Genomic DNA, 7,154 nt, shown 5'->3' on the forward strand with positions numbered 1-7,154 from the left:
TGCACAAATACCTTCCTTTCCCTAAGCTGTTTTTCCCGTTCTTACGATGGAAGCCATGCTTCAGAACAGTTCTGGAGGTTCCTAGTTGCCAGTGGAATTGCATATGCACAGCGATGAATCAGACCCAGCACGTGGTCAGAATAGGGCTGACTCAGGATCGCTACTGAAAACCACCCAGTGTGGCAGACCTGGTCCTGTGTGTTCAATCCTCTTTGCAAGACTTCTTGTGTCCAGTACAGAGAGGGCAGATTCAGAGTGCATCTAAAAATTGTGAATGCATCATAGTACTTAAATTATTCCTTTTTGCCAAACATGTATATTGAATTCATAAATATCCATGCATTGAATATGACCAACTCTGTAACATTTCTGCAAGTTGATCAGGAGTAAACCCTGGAACCTGGTTTTGGAGTGATCTCCCTGGAAATTCCCAACAGAAAGTTATTTTCTTGCAATAACTTTGGAAGCAATGAGCAGGCACAAAAGTGTTCCTGCCAACCTGTCCATAGCAGCAAAGCCACAAAAGAGCCACCCAGAGAGCCCTGGGGTCCCTCACCTCAACCAGGTTCTTTTTTTGCACACTGCAAAGGGGAGAAGGTAATCTGAGTGTGCGGTAGCCTGTTTTAATGAACTCTGCCAGCCTTCATCTGGAAGGCCCTCCTGTAAGCTAGCTTGGGAGGTGGAAGCCCCGTTTGGTGGTACAGGTCACTTTTCCATGTAACCCTTGTTCCCTACCTCCCTGGCTCTTCTCCCCCAGAGCTCAGTAGGCTGTGAGGGTTCCTTTCCCCAGAAAGAACTCCCGAGAGTGCAAAACCTCTAGAAAGTTCCCCACTCTTACCAGATTTCCCCGAGGCCTTTTCAGCTAAGCTTTCTAGTCCAGCCCCTTACTGCTCCCTCCCTGCTTCAGGGCACTAGGACCTGAGGGAATTCTCTAGAGCCCTACAGAAATAGCAATTATGGGCCAGAGCCTGACCCAAGTAGGAGAAGCTTCCAGAGAGGGCAAAGTAGATTCAAATAATCTCCAGCTATGCTCTCAGCACAGTCATTAGACATCCCTGCCACCACGTGCTGGGTCTCCCCCGGGTGGGGGCAAGGTTTCAGGACCAGCGTCCCCCCTGCATGGGCAGGCGACACCTTTGTCTTTGGCAACCTTCTGGGCAGACTTGGCCTCTGAGGAGGCTCTGCTTCCCCTCTGTTGACACCAGGGTGGATGGAGGGGGCCTCACTCAGGCTACAGGGCCCTCCCCACCAAGAAGGCTCTTGGAGCCTGTCCTCCCTCGGTAATGGCCTCCCACTCCCTGCCAAGGCTGTAAAAGCATCTGGGCACAGGTGCGGGCGCTGCCAGCCTCCAGGGCCAATAAGCGGAAACTCGGTGGAGGAAAATGAGTCCGCGTAGCCACAAGGCCATTATGTTTTCCCAGAACATGCAATACTCCCAAATAAATGTGTCTCCAACATTATAACACCACAATATTCATACGGCTCATTACTGGTTTTAATTTTGCCCGTTGCTTATTTACTGTCTCCTTCCCCACTTTATTGCCAGGGTGGAAGAGTACCTCATCATGCCCAGAACAGAAGGGCCCTGAAGCCCAGTCTCTCCAGAGCTGCTGGCTGGGTGCTCTGATCCCCGCAGAGCAGGGCAGGCTCAGGCCCAAACCCACACTGAGCCAGACATGTCTGCACATGGCTGGCTCTGCCTTCCACCTCTCTGCCCCATAACTGCTTTTCCTATCCAGTCATGGGTCCCTTCTCCTTCCTGTTCCCCCAAACTGTGTGGCCACCTTCTATGACTGATAGGTGGGTCCATGATGCCAGGGTGATAGCCAGTTTAGTTGAAGGTCATTGACAAATGGCCCTCCCCTCTACAGGCTACTGCACCAGGTCAGCAGACAGCAGGGGCTCCTCTGGGCTCTGCAGGGATGACGGGCCAGCTCCCTCCTCCCTGGGTGCCCCTGGGGTCCCAGAAGCTGAGGGGCACCAATGCCATCTCTGAACTGGATGGGGAACTGGGTGTAGCATTTCATCCCTGGAAACACCTCCAAGAAAGCAAAATCCCTCTCCACCTTGAAGGAAAGCACATGGACAAAAATGACTTTATGGATTCACTTTTTTTAAAAAAATTTGGAATGAGTTATTTTTAACCAAAATTTGGAAAGTCCAGAATGCAGTAAAGAGGCAAATCACAAAACCTCTCCGATCCTCTGCTCCTCAGAGGCACACTTTAAATTAAAAAAAAAAAAACCTTTTGATATTTTTTATCTTCCTTTACTTGTAAAAGAACATAGACTTCAGAGCATCATTTTGTCCTAGATTCTCTTTCATGAAATCCTTTTTCCAAAATTCCGAAATCACCCTGTGTTCTCTGTAACCCGTGTTGAAAACCAGACACACAAACAAAAAAATAATCGATCCCATTCCCTCCACTCCCGGACTCCAGCCCCCTGAAATAGAGAATGCCAAAGCATGCACCGTCCCCTCGTCCCCTCGTCCCCTAGTCCCCTCCAATCCTGTGTGAGGAAAACAAAGGCGGTAGAGAAAGGCAGGGAGAGAGAAGGAAGGGAAGGAAGCAGGAGGGCAGGGGGCAGGAAGAGGGAGGGAGAGAAAGAGAAAGTTTGGTTTAACAAAAGTGGTATAGAGAAACAAAGAACAAGGAAAGAAAAAGAAAAATATTGCAAAATAGGCTTTTACTCTTATACATGCAATTTCACTTTTCTCCCTCTCCCCCCCTCTCCCCCCCCCCCCCCTCTCTCTCTCTCTCTCTCTCTCCCTTTCTGAATTAGCATGGTTATCCCTCTGGGAAAACAAATACAGAGCTCTCCACCCTGCCTCCCTCCCTCCCTCATCTTGTTCTATACTTCTGACCTTGTTTATTCCATCCTTCCTCTATTAATGGACATTCAGATTTCTTCTCCCTCCTTTCTTCAAAAACATTGCTTTTATGTCTACAGAGTACTAAAATAGCATTGCTGGGTCCACAGACAGGCCTAGTTTTAACAGATGCTCTGAGATTATTCTCCCCAAAAGGTGAATCGAGTCACAAATTTTCCCCAGCAATGTATGAGGTGCTTCCAGCCCCGCATCTTTACCAGCATTCAATACCATCACTCATACATTTTTGATGCCTGATGCATAACTCATAGTGTTTCATTTCACATCAACTTTTACTTCCCCAATTCCCAGAGATCGAATATGTTCTCATAATTTTATCGATTTTTGGATTTCCTCTTCTGCGAATTGCCTATTGAAAACCTTTACCATGTTTGTGAGTTAGGTCTTTTTTTTTTTTTTTTAATTGGGAGATACTCTTTGCATATGGCAGGATGAGAGTGGTTAATGATAATGAACTGGATCCTTCAAAAAATCACAGTGGACACATATATACATATATATACAGAATACAGTGGACACATATACATATATACCCCATGAACATACAATTTTTAATGATTTTACGTATCAGTTAAATTCTTTTTAATTAAATGATGTATAATACTTCTTATCAGCCAGGCATTGTGTTTTCCTCCATCTGCTTATCATTGTGTCACACACAATGTCCCTCAGCATTTAATACTCTTTCTACAGATTCCTGATGCCTGTGTGCTCTCTGAGAGTGAGGAGTACTGACCAACCTCCCCTCTCCATTACTGGATGCTTCTGTGCTTCTGTCTCGTCTGTATCTCAGGGTATTTCTATGGGACAAGGTAGCACCATTTGAAAATCAGAATTTGATTCTTAAAATAAAATCATTAAATCAAAAATATGAACATTTTGAACACTGTTGAGATGCACTGTTAGGCTGCCTTCCTAACAGCCATTTACTCTGTCCCCAAGTCCATGTTCGGGCTCTTTAGCTGGTGCTGGAAACTGTGGTTCTTACAAATCTATTCCTTTGATGCTTTAATATGGCATCAGAGTAAAGTTTAATAGTTATCCCTGCAATCTGCTGGTGAGATTAATAATTTTATATACTCAGTTGTCTATCTTGACTCTTATGAGTCAATTTTTGTGTGTGTGGCTTTTCTTTTTTTTTTTTTTTTTTTCTTTTGGAATCTTGATGTTATGGTTTAGATATGAGAATATCCCTCGAAAGTTCATGAATGAGACAATGCAAGAAGGTTCAGAGGAGAAATGATTGGGTTGTAAGAGTCTTAACCCAGTCAGTGATTTCATCCCCTGATAGGGATTAACTGAGTGGTAATTGTAGTGGTGGGTGTGGCTGGAGGAGGTGGGAATTGGGCGTGGCTTGGGGTATATATTTGTATCTGGTGAGTGGAGCCTCTCTCTGCTTCCTGATCACCACCAGGTGAGCTGCTTCCCTCTGCCACCCTCACCCACCATGATGTTCAGCCTCATCTCCAGAGCCCGAGGAATGGAGCCAACCTACAAAGACTAAGACCTCTGAAACCGTGAGCCCTCAAATAAACCTTTCCTCCTCTATAATTGTGCTGGTCGGGTCCTTTTAGTCACAGCAGCGAAAAAGCTGACTAAAACACTTGATTGTTTTATATATATGAATTGTTTATGTAGGTAGGACAAAAATCATTTATTTATTTGTAGAAATTATTTCACACTTATGAGTTCCCTTTATGACCTTATTGATAAGATATTTAAATCTTAGACAGTCAAATCCACTCGTCCACTATATTTTTTTCCCCATAGTGTTTTGCTCTTTTCCAGCCAAAGGGATCATTTCTATATACCTGAGGTTCTCTTTAGTTTCTTAAGATTGGATTTTTTAATTTGAGTTAATATTTTAATCCATTTTAGCTCACTTTGAAATATGATGCAAATATAACATCTGCTTCTTTAACCTCTGTACGGTTCCATCTACCCCAATACCATTTAGAGGATACAGCTCAAATACTAAGGTCTTCTAATGAAGCAATCTGGGAACTTTCCAGTCTGATGTTTAGATTTGTATACAATCATGCCTCAGTAACCAAGGGAGGTTGGTTCCAGGAACCCCCAAATACAGACTCCTTGGATGCCCAAGTCCCTTATATAAAATGGCACCATATTTGCATATAACCTCCCATACACTCTCATCTCCAGCTTACTTATAATAAATAATACAATGTAAATGCTATGTAAATGGATGTTATGCAGTATTGTTTAGGGAATAACCCACAAAGAAAGAGTCCCTGCATGGTCAGTACAGACAGGCCATCTGAATCTCAACTATGTGCATAGTATCCGTCAGCAGCAATGTCATATTGTCTCCAAGATCTTCCATCCCCAGTCAATTGAATCCACACATGCAGAACCTGTGGATACAGACAGCCAACTGTACTTATTTTAGTGCCAGAAGCAAATTTAATAATTTTTGCTTCCTAATACATTTTATCTAGTAGAACCTGTCCCTTTCCTCCAATTAATTTTTGGTTTCGATTTTTTAACTAGTGCTCACTCAAATACTTTCTTCTAGGTATAATTTAAAAATATTTGCTCCATGCTCCACCCCCCCCAAAATCCTTTCAACACTTTGACTAGGATTAAAATGAACCCAAATCTAATTTTAAGAGAATTTAGACATTCAGTCTCCTCATTCAGTTGTATGTATAGCTTTTCATTTGAAAGTTCTTTGTTTTTTTTTCCTTACGACAATTCTTTTTCTATTTTTTTCAAGTAAATTCTATATTATTCTTCTTAAACTTTTTCTTCTTAAATTTTCTGTTTATATTCTTGACTTTTTAATTGACTTTTACTGTTACTAAAAGAAGGGTAGCTTTTGCAAGTTCATTAAAAATATAATTATTACCACAAATAATTATAATACTAATAATGATCTGTCAATAGTAATAATAATATTGATTTCACTGGTGTTGAAATCATAGTCAAATTAATAATAAAATTATAAATAATATTAATAACAATTCAACTCTTACTGATTGCATCTGAGATTCATTTAAAAATAGCTTTCTGCCTATTTTTCTAAGATGTCATAGACTTTTGTGTCTATGATTTGAATGGTCTTTTGATTTAAATAAATGTCTTTGTCTATTTAGCTAACAAATAGCAGAAAACAATGCTAGGACTTTCCAAGGAGGAATCTTTCAAATTAGGAATTAAATTTTGTCTGAGATAGTAGAGCTTTCTAGTAATTTTTAACCATCTCAGAAAGAGATTTCTGCACTCATCCCTGGTGGAAGTTGTCACTTTAGTCATTTCATTGGTGTTATTGAGGACAATTTTGGTCCTTTGCAAAGATGGACTCGTTCAGCAGAGGTGTTTGGGGAAGGTGTGTGCAGCAATGAAGGAAGGCAGAGTGGGATGGTTGCAGCCAGGCCACAGGAGGGTGGGCCTGGGGAACAGGCCCTCTCAGTTGCCTGGCAGGGGAACAGAGTCACAGCCAACATAACGACCCAACCAGTTGAGAGCTTATGGCAACCAGGCTGTGTGCTCAGGGCTTGGGGTGCATTGCATCTAATCTTTTTTTTTTCCTCCCAGCTTCACTAAGGTATTGTTGGCCAATAGGAACTGTATATATATTAAGGTAGACAACTTGATGTTTTATGCAAATACACATTTTGAAATAATCCCCACAATCAAAATAATTAGCATATTCATCACCTCCCATAGTGCTTGTTGTTGTAGTTGTTGTTGTTTTGTTTCTTTAGTTTTAGAGAGAGAGTCTCACTGTATAGCCCAGCTGGCCTTGAACTCCTAGGTTCAAGCAATTCTCCTGCTTCAGCTTACTGAGTAGCTGGGAGATTTCAAGCTCTTTCTTTCTTTCTTTCTTTCTTTCTTTCTTTCTTTCTTTCTTTCTTTCTTTCTTTCTTTCTTTCTTTCTTCCTAAGATCTACATGCCTATAAAAGTCACAATAACCAAGATATGGAAATAACTAAATGCTTATAGATGGCTTAATGAATAAGAAATTGAGATATATATATATCAGCTTTTAAAAAGTGATCCTTCCATTGCAATAAAATGCATGAACCTGGAGGACATTATGCTGAGTGACGACATGTTAGTCTGCATACTCTGAATGTGTGTATGCAGTTTGAATTCACCCAGCTTCTGACTCATTGCTTCTATTCTCCACAGTGCAGATTTTAATTTAATATAAGAGAAAAATGGGAAAGCAGAGAATACAGTGCTATTTCAGTAAGTCTTCAAGCCAGGTTGCAATTTACTAATAAAGTGATTGTTC

This window comes from Sciurus vulgaris (genome assembly GCF_902686455.1).
Source record: "Sciurus vulgaris genome assembly, chromosome: 17".
NCBI lineage: Eukaryota > Metazoa > Chordata > Mammalia > Rodentia > Sciuridae > Sciurus > Sciurus vulgaris.